The sequence below is a fragment of the Triturus cristatus genome, chromosome 1_1 (genome assembly GCF_964204655.1).
Source record: "Triturus cristatus chromosome 1_1, aTriCri1.1, whole genome shotgun sequence".
In the NCBI taxonomy this organism is placed as follows: Eukaryota; Metazoa; Chordata; class Amphibia; order Caudata; family Salamandridae; genus Triturus; species Triturus cristatus.
Genome location: NC_140579.1, coordinates 7,151,010 through 7,165,933, shown reverse-complemented (window position 1 = coordinate 7,165,933; position 14,924 = coordinate 7,151,010).

Genomic DNA, 14,924 nt, shown 5'->3' with positions numbered 1-14,924 from the left:
TGTCATACGAGGGGAGGAAAACGGTAACCAGCAAAAACGGACTACATCTCCCAGGATGCTTAGCGGTTGAGAGGTTATGTAAACAGGAGAGCTGTTACATAACTCAAGGGAAACACGCCCTTATGTAAACAGGAGAGCTGTTACATAACTCAAGGGAAACACGCCCTTATGTAAACAGGAGAGCTGTTACATAACTCAAGGGAAACACGCCCTTATGTAAACAGGAGAGCTGTTACATAACTCAAGGGAAACACGCCCTTATGTAAACAGGAGAGCTGTTACATAACTCAAGGAAAACACGCCCTATAAAGGGAGGAACCGGGAGGTACAAGGCTGTCGGATATTGTGTTTACACCGACGTACCTGCTTCGTGAAGAGCAGTGTTCCGGAGTGGTGCTCCAGTAAGGCAAGAACGGAGGTAGGTCGAGTCGTTACTCCCTGGGCCGTGTCTTGCCCCATCGTCACCTGTGAAGGACCCGGAAGCTCTACCGGTCAACCATTGAGCTTCGCTTTTTGACTCGGCTGAGTCCAAGCGCAGTGGCGCTTTTGCTGGTTGGAGTCGTAACTCCCAGCCCGACCAGAGACACAGGGACTGCCAGCTGTAACGCACACCAGGAGGTGTTTGCCGCGTTACAGACTCGGAAGTCCACAGGATCGATCGAGCGGCTGCTCTCGGTTCAGTCTTCTTGCTTGTGATTGGGGTATCGGTGACGCATCACCAGGAGGTGACTCCGCGTCCCGGTGCAGTCTGAGGAAGAGGTTGAGCGGCTGCTCCCTTCAGGTAGAGACCCCGGCTGGGTGTTTCCCTGACTCCTCGATTCTCCCCAACACTCTTCGTGCCCCTCACAGCCTACCGATTGGCATTGTCGGCCATTTCATTTCTGCCCTCTGTTGGCATACGCCGGGATCGGCGTATATGCAGAGGACGGTTAGGACCATCCGTGCTGTGGGCTGGTAACGTACTTAGCCTGGAGGATTTCCAGTGACTATAACTTTTGTTTGTTCTTTGTATTTTATTTGCCTTCATTAAAAGAACTAACCCTTCACAAGTGGTTGCGTCCTCATTGTCGTGTCTGTTAAACGATCCTGAGACGTTCAGGGCGTTACAAAATATCCGACCTTAATAACACTAACTGTCTCCCGGTCGATAACAGACATGGCAACACTTGATGATGTGCTGGCTGCTTTAGCGGCCATGCAAGTTGAAGTGGCTGCCTCTAGGCAAGAAGCAGCCGATGTAAAAGCCAGACTGGATGCTATCCAATTGGACCCGCTCACGCCCAGCACCTCCCTCACGAACCAGACCCCTGCGGTAGTAGTGGAAATGCCGGTAGCCATCCCCTTGGCAACACCAGAGAGGTACAGTGGGGATCCTAACACAGTGCAGGTATTCCTCACACAAGTGGCGCTACATTTATCGTGCAAACCAAAGGCGTTCCCCACGAGTCAGGCTCGTGTGGCTTTCCTTATATCCTATTTGGCTGGAAACGCGGCACAATGGGCCGTACCTCTGGTGAGCAGGGACGACCCCCTCTTATGTGATTGGGGTGCTTTTCGCGAGGAATTCCTGAAGGTATTCGACAGAAGGGCTGACTCGTACACGGCGGACCGTGAAATGCTTGAGTTGAGACAGGGATCCAACGACCTGGTGCAGTATCTCAACGCGTTCCGAAGGCTGGTTGCGGAAACCAAGTGGCCTGTTGCTAAACAGACGGCGCTCTTCCATCAAGGGCTGTGCGATGAGCTCAAGGACGCCGTGGCTCATATTGACCCTCAACCCAAGACATGTGAGGGCCTTATCAACCTGGTATTACGGCTGGAACATAGGCTAAGTGAAAGAAAGGGGGATCATGGGAGAAAAGGAAAATCCCTTCCATCCTATGTGACGGTGGGAAGTCCTGAAACTTCCACCGCATCCAAGGGAGAACCCATGGACATCAGCGCAATACGAGCGAGCCTCACAGCCACGGAGAAAGAGTCACGCCGTAAACAAGGATTGTGCCTATATTGTGGCAAAAAAGGCCACTACGTACGTGAATGCCCTGCCAAACCGAAGACGTCACGTTATCGGGCCAACCGGTCGGTAACAGCCGTGGTGGACATACCGGCGGAAAACTAGAGGACTCCAAGACCAGAGAAGGGGCATCTCGGAGTCACTCATCCATCCCTTCACTTTCCAACTCGGTCACTAAGGGACAACGACACCTGTTTATCACGGTGCACGTGGGAGTGCATGACCAGTGGATACCCGTTGTGGCCATGGTGGATTCAGGGGCCACTGGCATGTTTATGGACCACAACGAGGCATGCAGGCTAGGGCTAGTGCTTCTTCCCAAAGCAGTACCCGAAGACGTCTATGCGGTAGACGGAAGGCGATTAGTGACGGGGCCCATCGGACAGCACACGGGGGTCCTTCCGATGAGATATGGGAGGAACCATTTGGAACAAATCGATTTTAACATCATCCGAGCGCCCCAATATGGCGTCATATTGGGATTGCCGTGGCTACAGAAACACAACCCCTTTGTGGATTGGCCAACACATCGCATCGAAATGACGTCACCGTATTGCATCCTGCATTGTGGAATAAGAACGGAATCCCTTGACGCAGATGAGAGCGGGAGTCAGACGGTGGCTACAGCGGCAGAAAAAGATGTGGCTCTCCCCCAGGCTTATCACAGTTTTGAGGATGTATTTGATGAGGTGAAGGCGGAAGTGCTACCACCACATAGACAGTTTGACTGCCAGATCGACCTGGTGCCAGGGGCCAGCGTTCCCAGCGGCAGGCTGTATGCCCTGACGGAGCCTGAAAACGTGCATCTCCGGGGGTACCTGGATAAACTCCTCAAGCTAGGATTCATCCGCCCGTCCAAGTCTCCGGCCGCCTCGCCACTCTTCTTCATCCCGAAGGCTAATGGGGAGCTGAGAGCCTGTGTGGACTTTAGGGCATTGAATGCGATAACCATAAAAAATCGGTACCCCTTGCCTCTCATCAGTGTACTTCTGGAACAGGTCAAGAAAGCTCGTATCTACACCAAGTTGGATTTGAAAGGGGCATACCATCTGGTGCGCATGAGGGACGGAGACGAGTGGAAGACCGCCTTTAAGACCAGGTTCGGCCTTTTTGAGTACCTCGTCATGCCGTTCGGTCTGTGCAACGCCCCGGCAGCCTTTCAGTACTTTTTGAATGAGGTATTCAGAGAGGAGTTGGATATCTACGTGGTCGTATATATCGACGACATCCTCATCTATTCGTCCAGTGTGGAGGAGCACGTACACCACGTCAAAGCTGTGCTCCAAAAGCTGAGGGAAAACATGCTGTTTTGTAAACTCAGCAAGTGTGACTTCCACGTCACATCCGTGGAATTCCTCGGAGTGATGCTGAGTCCAGAGGGACAGGAGATGGCAGAACGAAAGATCAAGGCGGTGAAAGAATGGCCGGTGCCCCAAAGCGTGAAGGACGTCCAAAGTTTCATTGGCTTCGCCAACTTTTACAGGCGGTTTATAGATGGATTTTCAGGAGTGGTGGCCCCAATCACACAGCTACTGAGGAAGTCCAAGGAGTTTGTCTGGTCCCCTGAAGCGAACAAAGCCTTTGAGGCCCTGAAAAGCGCCTTTGGTAAGGCGCCGGTGTTGGCTCACCCCGATCCGGATCTCTTCTACGTGGTGGAAGCGGACGCGTCGGATGTGGCGCTGGGGGCTATCTTGTCCCAACGCAACCACGACACAGGGGTGCTTCATCCCGTTGCGTACATGTCCCGCAAACTCAACGACGCCGAACGCAACTACCATATTGCGGAGAAGGAGCTTCTCGCAATCAAGGATGCCTTCACCGAATGGAGGCATTGGTTGATGGGGGCAAGACATGTGGTATCGGTGTACACGGACCATCGGAACCTACAGTTCATGACTGCCACTAGACACCTTTCTCCCAGGCAGCTGCGGTGGATGATCTTCTTTGCGGGGTTCAACTTCCGCATCACATATCGGCCGGGGACGGAAAACCGGAAGGCGGACGCCCTGTCCCGTCAATCTGCAGTTAAGGAACCATTGCCTGCAACCGAGCGTTCCATCATTTCCCCGAGGATGGTATTGGGGGTTATCCAACCGGATACTTTCCTGAGGGGAATAAAGAGAGGGATCAGGTCATTCGCATGGCGGAGGTGGCTCCTCAGTCACAGAGAATGGCAGCTGAAGGACGGGATACCCCTGAAGGGCAGGTGCCTATTGATACCCACGCCTAGGCTAAGGAAACAAGCATTCATCTGGTGCCATGACTCTCCATGCGCAGGTCATTTGGGCTTTGAAAAAACGGTGGCTAGCATGGGACGGCATTTCTGGTGGCCAACCATGAGAGTGGATGTCAGGAGGTGGGGACAGGAGTGTCCTACGTGTGCTACCATGAAGGCCGACCATGGCCGAACCCAAGGGCTCTTACATCCACTTCCGACCCCGGATAGACCATGGGATAGCATATCACTGGACTTCGTGGTGGGCCTACCGGTAGACCAGGGGATGACGGCAATACTGGTGGTGGTGGATTACTTGACGAAAATGGGGCACTTCATCCCCTGCAAGAGAGTCCCTACGGCCGGGGAATTGGCGTCACTACTCCTAAAGAATGTGGTACGACTGCATGGATTACCTGGGGTGATCGTGTCGGACCGGGGGTCGCAGTTTACTGTGCAATTCTGGAAGACTTGGTGCACTGCGCTGCATGTTAAGACCGCCCTGTCCACCAGCTACCACCCTCAAACGGACGGCCAAACCGAGCGCCTGAATCAAACGCTCAAACAGTATCTGCGATGTTTTGTGGACCAGGGCAGGGAAGAATGGGTCGACTTGCTATGGGTTGCAGAGATAGCCTATAACAACGCCACTCACAGCTCCACACAGTCATCTCCGTTCTATAGCAACTATGGCCAACATCCCAGGTTCTTGCCATTTCTACATCCGTTCAGAGAGGACAGGATTCCCGCCACAGCGGACAGGGTGGCACACATAAAAGACACGTTGATGCGCTCAAGGGCTGTCCTAATAGAGGCCAAGAGAAGATACAAGGCTGTGGCAGATAGGAAGAGAAGGCCCGGGCCACTGTACCGCACTGGAGACTACGTCTGGATATCCACAAGAAACATGAGGTTTCGAAAGAACAGTGTGTTCCATCCCAAGTACATGGGCCCCTATCGAATTACCAAGTGTATGGGTCCCGTGAACGTGAAGGTGTGCTTGCCCCAGTCATTGCGGATACACCCTGTCTTTCATGTATCATTGCTCAAACCAGCACCCTCCAAGCCGTCTGGGACACCTAGGCCGGTATGCGTGGAGTCGGAGGTGGAGTATGAAGTGTCGGGCATACGGGCGTCCAAATGGCGCAGGGGGAAGCTGTAGTACCTGGTTGCGTGGAAAGGCTATGGCCCGGAGGAGCATTCATGGGAACCGGCTGAAGGGGTTCATGCTCCGCGCTTGGTCTCCTTGTTCCATCGGCGTTTTCCTGCCAGCGCTGGACCCGTGGGGAGCCGCTGAGAGGGAGGATGTACTGTCAAGAATTCCTGTCATACGAGGGGAGGAAAACGGTAACCAGCAAAAACGGACTACATCTCCCAGGATGCTTAGCGGTTGAGAGGTTATGTAAACAGGAGAGCTGTTACATAACTCAAGGGAAACACGCCCTTATGTAAACAGGAGAGCTGTTACATAACTCAAGGGAAACACGCCCTTATGTAAACAGGAGAGCTGTTACATAACTCAAGGGAAACACGCCCTTATGTAAACAGGAGAGCTGTTACATAACTCAAGGAAAACACGCCCTATAAAGGGAGGAACCGGGAGGTACAAGGCTGTCGGATATTGTGTTTACACCGACGTACCTGCTTCGTGAAGAGCAGTGTTCCGGAGTGGTGCTCCAGTAAGGCAAGAACGGAGGTAGGTCGAGTCGTTACTCCCTGGGCCGTGTCTTGCCCCATCGTCACCTGTGAAGGACCCGGAAGCTCTACCGGTCAACCATTGAGCTTCGCTTTTTGACTCGGCTGAGTCCAAGCGCAGTGGCGCTTTTGCTGGTTGGAGTCGTAACTCCCAGCCCGACCAGAGACACAGGGACTGCCAGCTGTAACGCACACCAGGAGGTGTTTGCCGCGTTACAGACTCGGAAGTCCACAGGATCGATCGAGCGGCTGCTCTCGGTTCAGTCTTCTTGCTTGTGATTGGGGTATCGGTGACGCATCACCAGGAGGTGACTCCGCGTCCCGGTGCAGTCTGAGGAAGAGGTTGAGCGGCTGCTCCCTTCAGGTAGAGACCCCGGCTGGGTGTTTCCCTGACTCCTCGATTCTCCCCAACACTCTTCGTGCCCCTCACAGCCTACCGATTGGCATTGTCGGCCATTTCATTTCTGCCCTCTGTTGGCATACGCCGGGATCGGCGTATATGCAGAGGACGGTTAGGACCATCCGTGCTGTGGGCTGGTAACGTACTTAGCCTGGAGGATTTCCAGTGACTATAACTTTTGTTTGTTCTTTGTATTTTATTTGCCTTCATTAAAAGAACTAACCCTTCACAAGTGGTTGCGTCCTCATTGTCGTGTCTGTTAAACGATCCTGAGACGTTCAGGGCGTTACAGGGGGGCCATCTTGAAGTGACTACTAGAATAAGGATGGCTAGTCATGGGTGCCATCTTAGAGTAGTGGCAATACGCAATTGGTATATCGGGAATGTTTATATAAATTGACAATGCCCATACATGAAAAGCTCTAGGTAATACATATCCTTATTATCCTGACGGTCAGAATGAGAAAATGTCTTGTTTATAACAAGTATTTCAAGTCCAAAGCACAGCAGGACCCTATAGGTGGACAATCATTTAAAACTCATTGATTTTGCACATTCATCCCTACCATGACGTCAGGATTTGAAAACACTCAATCATATTGCTCGTACATGATTCCAAGTGTGATAGCAGGGTGTTACAATACCCACTCATAATCAGATACTGGGTGCCTACAGTCCGAAACATAATGAATGACAATGACATAAGCCAATGACAAAAATGGGCAGAGTGTGGGCGGGGCTTCAAGTCCATTCTCAAATACAGCATGCCTTGCAGAGCAGTGCATGCACTGCCCAGGCTTGACCTACAAATGATTATTGATGCCCTCGAGGGCTTTGTTGCTGAGCAAGCATCAAGGAAAATCAAAAGCATCTACGACAACAACCTACACATGGAACCCTCACCCACCTTTCCCCACACCACGCAGCCCACACTTGACAGCTAGACCGCCCTCAGCATTGAAGACACCATGAAGACTATGAAGTCAACCCACTCTGGGGCCCTCATGGACCCCCGCCCCCACCACATCTACCACAGAGCCACAGACATCATCACCCCCGAGCTTCGACGAATCATTAACCGCTCCTTCCCAGATGAATGGAAACACACCAAAATCAACCCCCTCCTGAAAAAACGCTCGGCGGACCCCACCCACCTCAAGAATTTCAGACCGATCTCCGGCGAAAGTCATTGAAATAGCAGTCAACAGTCAACTTGCCTCCTTCATAGAAAAAAACATCCTCGACTCCTCCCTATCAGGCTTCGGGAGAAATCACAGCACCGAAACTGCCCTCCTCGCCACGAAAGACGACATCCTCTCCGTCCTCGACAGAGGAGAGACCGTGGCCCTCATCCTCCTGGATCTCTCCGCTGCCTTTGACACAGTCTCACACCGCACCCTAGTCCGCAGACTCCAATCAATCAATCACTGCATTTGTAAAGTGCGCTACATACCCGAGAGGGTCTCAAGGCGCTGGGGAGGTGGGGGTGCTACTGGTCGAAGAGCCAGGTCTTGAGGAGTCTTCTGAAGGCCAGCAGGTCCTGGGTCTGTCGTAGGATGGTGGGGAGAGTGTTCCAGGCCTTGGCGGCAAGGTAGGAGAAGGATCTGCCGCCGGCGGTGGTTTTTCGGATGCGGGGGACTGTGGCGAGGGTGCGGTTGGCTGAGCGGAGGCTTTAGGTGGGGGTGTGGAAGCTCAGTCGGTTGTTGAGGTAGGTGGGTCCGGTGTTGTGCAGTGCTTTGTGTGCGTGGATCAGGAGCTTGAAGGTGATCCTTTTGTTGACGTGGAGCCAGTGCAGGCCTCTCAGGTGGAGTGTGATGTGGCTGCGGCGGGGGATTTCGAGGATGAGTCGGGCCGAGGCGTTCTGGATGCGTTGGAGTCGTCTCAGGAGCTTGTTTGTAGTTCCTGGGTAGAGGGCGTTCCCGTAGTCGAGTTTGTTGGTGATGAGGGCCTGGGTAACGTTTTTTCTCGTGTTGAGGGAGATCCATTTGAAGATCCTGCGGAGCATACGGAGGGTGTTGAAGCAGGACGCGGAAACAGCGTTGACTTGCCTGGCCATGGAGAGAGTAGAGTCGAGGATGACCCCCAGGTTGCGTGCGTGGTCCGTGGGTTCTGGGGCTGTGCCTAGTGACGTGGGCCACCAAGAGTCGTCCCAGGCTGATGGGGTGGGTCTGAGAATGAGGACCTACGTCTTGTCTGAGTACAGCTTCAGTATGCTGTCCTTCATCCAGTCGGCTACGGCCTTCATTCCTCTGTGGAGGTTAGCTTTGGCGGTGTGGGGATCTTCGGTGAGGGATTTGATCAGCTGGGTGTCGTTGGCGTAGGAGATGATGTTGAGGTTGTGTTGTCGTGCGACGTGGGCGAGGGGGGCCATGTTGATATTGAACAGCGTCGGGCTGAGGGAGGATCCCTGTGGGACGCCGCAGATGATCTCGGTGATTTTGGAGCGGAAGGGTGGGAGGCGGACGCTCTGGGTTCTGCCAGAGAGGAAGGATGTGGTCCAGGCCAGGGCCTTCTCTTGGATACCGGCGTCATGGAGGCGTGCTGATAGGGTGCGGTGGCAGACCGTGTCAAAGGCTGCTGATAGGTCCAGGAGGATGAGGGCGGCTGTTTCTCCTTTGTCCATCAGGGTCCGGATGTTGTCAGTGGCGGCGATGAGGGCAGTCTCGGTGCTGTGGTTGCTGCGAAAACCGGATTGGGAAGGGTCCAGGATGTTGTTAACTTCGAGGTAGCGGGTCAGCTGTTTGTTGACAATCTTCTCGGTCACTTTTGCCGGGAAAGGGAGCAGGGAGATGGGCCGGAAGTTCTTGCGGTCCTTGGGGTCCGCCTTGGGCTTCTTCAGAAGGGCGTTGATCTCGGCGTGCTTCCAGCTTTCTGGGAAGGTTGCTGTCTCGAAGGAACAGTTGATTGTTTTCCAGAGGTGGGGCGCGATGGTTGCGCTGGCTTTGTTGAAGACGTGGTGAGGGCAGGGGTCCGATGGGGATCCGGAGTGGATGGAGTTCATGGTTTTGATGGTGTCTTCGTCGCTGACGCTGGACCAGACGGTCAGGCGACTGGTGCGAGTGGTAGTCGCAGGGGTGGTGCACTCGGTGGTGGGTGCGGGGGGGGGTCGGAGTTGAAGCTGCCGTGGATAGCTTCAACTCCGACCCCCTGGACTCCATGACGCAGGAATCCAGAACAAAGCCCTCGACTGGATCTGCTCTTTCCTGTCCGGCAGAATGCAGCGGGTCAGACTCCCACCTTTCCTCTCGGAACCCACACCGACCACCTGCAGAGTCCCCCAAGGATCCTCCATCAGCCCCACCCTGTTCAACGTCTACATGACCCCGTTCGCATTCATCGTCAGATCACAGACTCAAAATTGTATGATACGCAGACGACACCCAACTCATCCTCTTCCTATCCAACGAACCCCAATCTCCAAACACAAATTTCAGGAAGGAATGGAAGCAGTCGCCAGGTGGATGAGGGACACTCAACTCAACACAGAAAAAACGAAGTACTCATAGGCCCACACCCCAACGCCTTGAACTACACCTAGTGGCCCCCTGTTCTCGGGAAGCCTCCATCCCCCAAAGACCACGCACACAACCTCAGAATCATCCTGGACTCCGAACTCAAAGTGGACCGCCAGATCAACGCTGTCACCTCTACCTGCTACCACACCCTCCGCAAGCCCATCAACTGGATTCCCCTCGAACACAGGAAAACCATCACCCGTGCCCTCATCAGCATCAGACTAGACTACAGCAATGCACTCTACACCGGGATAAACAAGAACCTTAAATTAAGTTAAATGTGATGGTGATTCTACGGCAGGACTGGAGGTGGGGATTATCCAAAAACTTTCTTGGTTTATTTTAACAGCAGCCATTTCATTATGTTTTAACACAACTACAATTCCCATGAACCACAGGGAATTTAGTGAAAATCATCAAGAGACAACAATGCAGAGACAGTCAATCGGTATCCAATCACATGCCAGTATTCCTATGAAGCCCATCCTCCTGCGACCTCACAGCCTCTTTCTTTGCTGCTCACAGCCAAGCTAAGTCTCCTCTTTCCTATTGCTTTTGTGACAAGGCCTTCATTTGTTGGCTTTGCATTTCGTTGTTAAATATTGCTTGCATTGGGTTCGAGTGTGTGTAACAGTGCCCGCAGAGGGACCTCCAAGTGCTCCTTTCATCTGGTGCGGCTCGTTCTGTGGGGTGGTCTTCCACCCGCTGGGGGATGGGGGGGAAAGCGGAACTCTAGGGTCAGGGCGCGCGCCTTCAGAAGCTCCTCAGACACTGGTTCTAAGTCGCAACCGTTTTCCCTGTGTTGCTGCCTCTGATCCTTGCCCACCTGGAGAGTGACACCCATCAAAGGTCTGTAGTGTGCGTGTTTGTCAATCACCCAGTAGTGTCAGTATTAACTTTTAGGCTGTGAAGGACTTTTTTCAAGGCACATGCTACCAGGCAGGGATCCCCACTAAGATTGTAGCACCAGAGGGTCTCTCCCTTGGCTGTGACTCACCTGATCGTGAGCCATTGCCCATCCCTAACTGCTGCTGGCGCCCAGCCCCAAAACAAAATCTGTAGCGTTTCTGCCCTGCCTTTACCCACCATAAGGCCCTTAGATAGCACTCTCTGAGGGATATGTGGGTCCTTTGAAGTAGCTATTGCTCTTTACTTGCTCGTATTCTCCCACGGGCTTGCCATGGAGAGGACAGAAGGTATGCTGGGAGAGGGAGACCCCCTCTGTGCTCTTCCTTGGGATGACTAGTTTTATCAGGCAGTAGATGGCTCTATCGGGCTGTGGAGGAAGCCATGGCGCCAATGGAGCAACACTTGTCCCAAAAGATAGCGCAAAGCTGATGCCTGCCAATACTTCTCCAGGCCCCGGTCCCCCCTCCTCCTCCCCTACAGTCACAGGACCCAGACTTGATCCCAGTTACATGGCCTTGCGAGGCAGGGGTGAATTAGGACGGGTTCGAGCTTCTTAGAGAGGCTTTCTTGGCGCAGCACCGACCTCCTATACCCAATTTGGATTCAACTGACCCAGGTACTCCCCCCCCCTTCATCCCCCACAGGCCTCTCCTGATCCCCTTTATGATGGGCATGGGAACTCGGATGATGTTGCGGGCCCCTCAAGGCCCTAGCGCCCCTCCCCGCCAAACCCCAATCTCAGGGCATGATACCCCCACTGCACCTGATGACCCCACCGACTTGCTTGAGCCCAAGAAGACACTGCATCCTCGCTCCTCTGAGTGGGCTCCCTCCACATGGTTGACAAGTACATAGCAGCAAGAATTAGGGCCCAGTGGGCAAAGAGGCGCATAAGCGCCTGAGGGCTGAGTGTCCTTGACCCTCTTTAGATGGAAAGGTGGATCTTACCCCGGAGCTTCTTGGCCAAGTTTATGAAGGACCTCAAGAAGGGGATTGATAGATCTTGGTGAACATGCCAGAATAAGCTGCTTGACACTCTTGGCCCTCTCACCAAGATCTTCGACAAGATGCCAAAGTTTTAGATGCTTTGATTTCCCCGGAGGTCCTGCCTGGATGGGCGCAGCGAGCAGTCATCTTTCTAGGCATTGCGAACTGTGTGCGGTCCACGGAGCACTGCTGCTATTTGCTCATAACGATGGACCCAAAGCTGGGTGATTGGACTGATTTGGAGGCTGGCACTGTGGTTCAAGGGGGACTCTCCGGGGAACCCTTTGTCAAAGAATTGGGAAGGTTTGTGAATAAGTTCACGCGTTTGGACCAGGCTGCCAATTCTGGTGAGACCTCCATTAAAAGAGTTTTCCCGACTTGGGTTTTCGGGGGGGGGGGGGGGGGGGGGGGGGAGGGGGAGAGAGGGGCGGTTGCGGCAGGGGCCACTAACCGGTCAATCCTCACAATAAGTAACTAGAGGGCAAGGCTGCAGATGGGAACATTATCAGGACCAGTCCCGCTTTAGCAACTTTTTACCCAACCGGGGGAAGGTGCTTCAGAGGACACGGATCCAGAGGCTTTGACCAGACTGCCAGTTCCGGTGAGTGTTCATCCTGCTCTCTTTCTAAAAGTAGGGGGCCGTCTAGCAAATTTTATCCAAGTTTGGAAACAGATCCTAACCAATGCATGGGTCCTACAGCCCATCCAGGGGTTTTAAATAGAGTTCCTTGGTTCCCCCATTCAAGCAGTGCGCCCAAGACCCCTCCAGTTATCGGCTCAAGAAGCTGCGCTGGTGGATGCAGAGGTCACCGCACTTCTGGCCACAGGGGCTATTTGCCCAATCACACCATATCCTCACGGCTTTATCAGCAACATATTCTTGATCGACAAAGCACAACGGCCAGTTATAAACGTACGCCAATTCAATGAGTGTCTAGGGTATCGCCACTTCAAGATGTTCTCTGGCCCGCCGACTGGATGGTTTGTATAGACCTGAAGGACGCCTACCTGTGCGTTCCAGTGTTTCCTCCATTCAGGCGTTTCCTCCAGTTCCTCTGGCGCCAACAGGCCTTTGAGTTTTTCACTCTGCCCTTCGGCCTTTCCTCCGCCCCATGGTGCTTCACGAGAAGATTTTATGGTACAATAAAATGTTGCCGTAATGGAGTATACCCAAGTACAAATAATAATGTGTAGTTATCAAGATATGAGAATTAACATTGATTTATGGAATTCATTTGATTTTAAGATGACTTTAATTGAAATGATAATATGATTCTGAAATCGAACAATGCTTCATGTTGGAGGGACTAATTTAAACTTGTTCTGAGCTAAACGATGGTCTACTGAGATTAGAAATTGTTATTTTTTCCATACTTAGAGTGAACATTCCAATGGACATTATGTGATTCGGTTCTCAGGAGAATATGGACACCCTGAAAGTTATGCTAACCATAGCATGTATGATACAATAATGTTTCTTTTCAGAATTTGATATGAACTCATACTTTTCCGTTCTCATGAAATACATGAGATTATTAGTTGATGTTTCTACTTTCTAAATGAGCTAATTCTACATCCTGGACTGGTGATGTCTTTCAATGGTGGTGTGACACCACCTGACGCAAGCATTTGTAAGAAATCGTATATAAGATGGAACACCGAAGGAGGGGCAACACACTCAATTAAAATTTTCCTTTGTGAGTGGCAACACATTCCCAGTTTCTCCTTACTCTTTGAGAGATGCACTTTGCTTTTCGATGCGGACTGACTTTGGAGGATTTTTCGAATTAATTTTGGAATTATGGCTCTATGCTACATTCAGTAGCAGACAGACTGGGCTTTTGCCCTCCTGAACCAGAACTAATCTTGAGATAGATTCTCTTTAGTTAATGGACAATTCCCATAGAGACTTTATTCTTCTATCCTTGGATTAGTGTAGGTCTTTCTTGTTAGACCTGGAGAATTATCCTTCTACCCAATGGCAGTCGGATTGTGTACCTCTGTGTTTTGATTCTGATTTCCTTGCATAAATGCTGAGGGCTTTGATTAAAGGAATTGTATTATTAACTGAATTATTGAAAAGATTATTAATAATGATTGATTTTGGATCTTTAATACAATAATGTAACTAAATCTGGTTTGTAATTTGATTTGTTTCTGTTATTTCATTGAACTGTACAACTATTTGAGTAAGTAAAAAAAGTTTATGGAGAGTAGATGGGAATTCACCCCTCCTATCGTCTAAAAAAAGGTACATCGAAAATATAGAGATAAACGAAGATCAGGATACTCTAATAGTAGGAGGGTCCAGTGCGGTTGGGGTATTGGAGAAAAAGCTTTATGCTTCCGCACGTAGAGATAAACTACTCTAACAGTTCCTTCCTGTGGGTTTCCAGTATAGAGATTGAACATGTTTGTCATTGTGTTTAATCAACAGGTCTAGAAATGGTATGCAGCCATGGCCTCTATTGTAGGTGAACTTGACATTATTATAGTTATGTTCAGATATTCAACAAAACATTCATAGTTCACTTGATTAGACATTTGTTTTTCTGTTCCTAAGATTACCTATATTTTCTCTGATCTGCCACAGATTATTATTAATTAACATTTGATAGAGCGCATGGCTACCCTTAGGCATCCCAGCGCTTACGACAGCAAGCGGTCGGGTACAGTTCAAGGTCACTTCTGGAAAAGCCATGTTTAGTTGTTTCCGAAACAAGAGATGGTGGATCGTTGAACGGAGAACGATGGGGAACATATTCCATAGTTTTGCAGCGTTACAGGTGAACATTCAGCCTCCAGACTGTGCTCTTTTGATTTTGGGTACTGTCCCCAGGAACAAATTAGCTGGATGCAAGCTTCCCAAGGGGCGGTGAAAAGCTATAACTGAGAGGGTGATTTTTGGGTCCATACCCCAAAGTGTTTTGTGTGCTATGCATAATGATTTGAACATTATGCGTTCCTTGATTGGTATCCAGTGTAGCTCTTTTAACGCCGGCTTGGCCGAGTGTGCTTTAGGGATGTTGCGCAGCAACCTGGCTGCACAATTCTGCACCACTTGTAGTTTCCTTGTTGTGGACTTTGGAGTACCCAGGTAGAGGGAATTTCCATAGTCCAGCCGGGATAACACCAGTGCCTGAACCATAATCCTACGTGCAGATTCAGGGAGAAGTGGAAGAGTTTTTC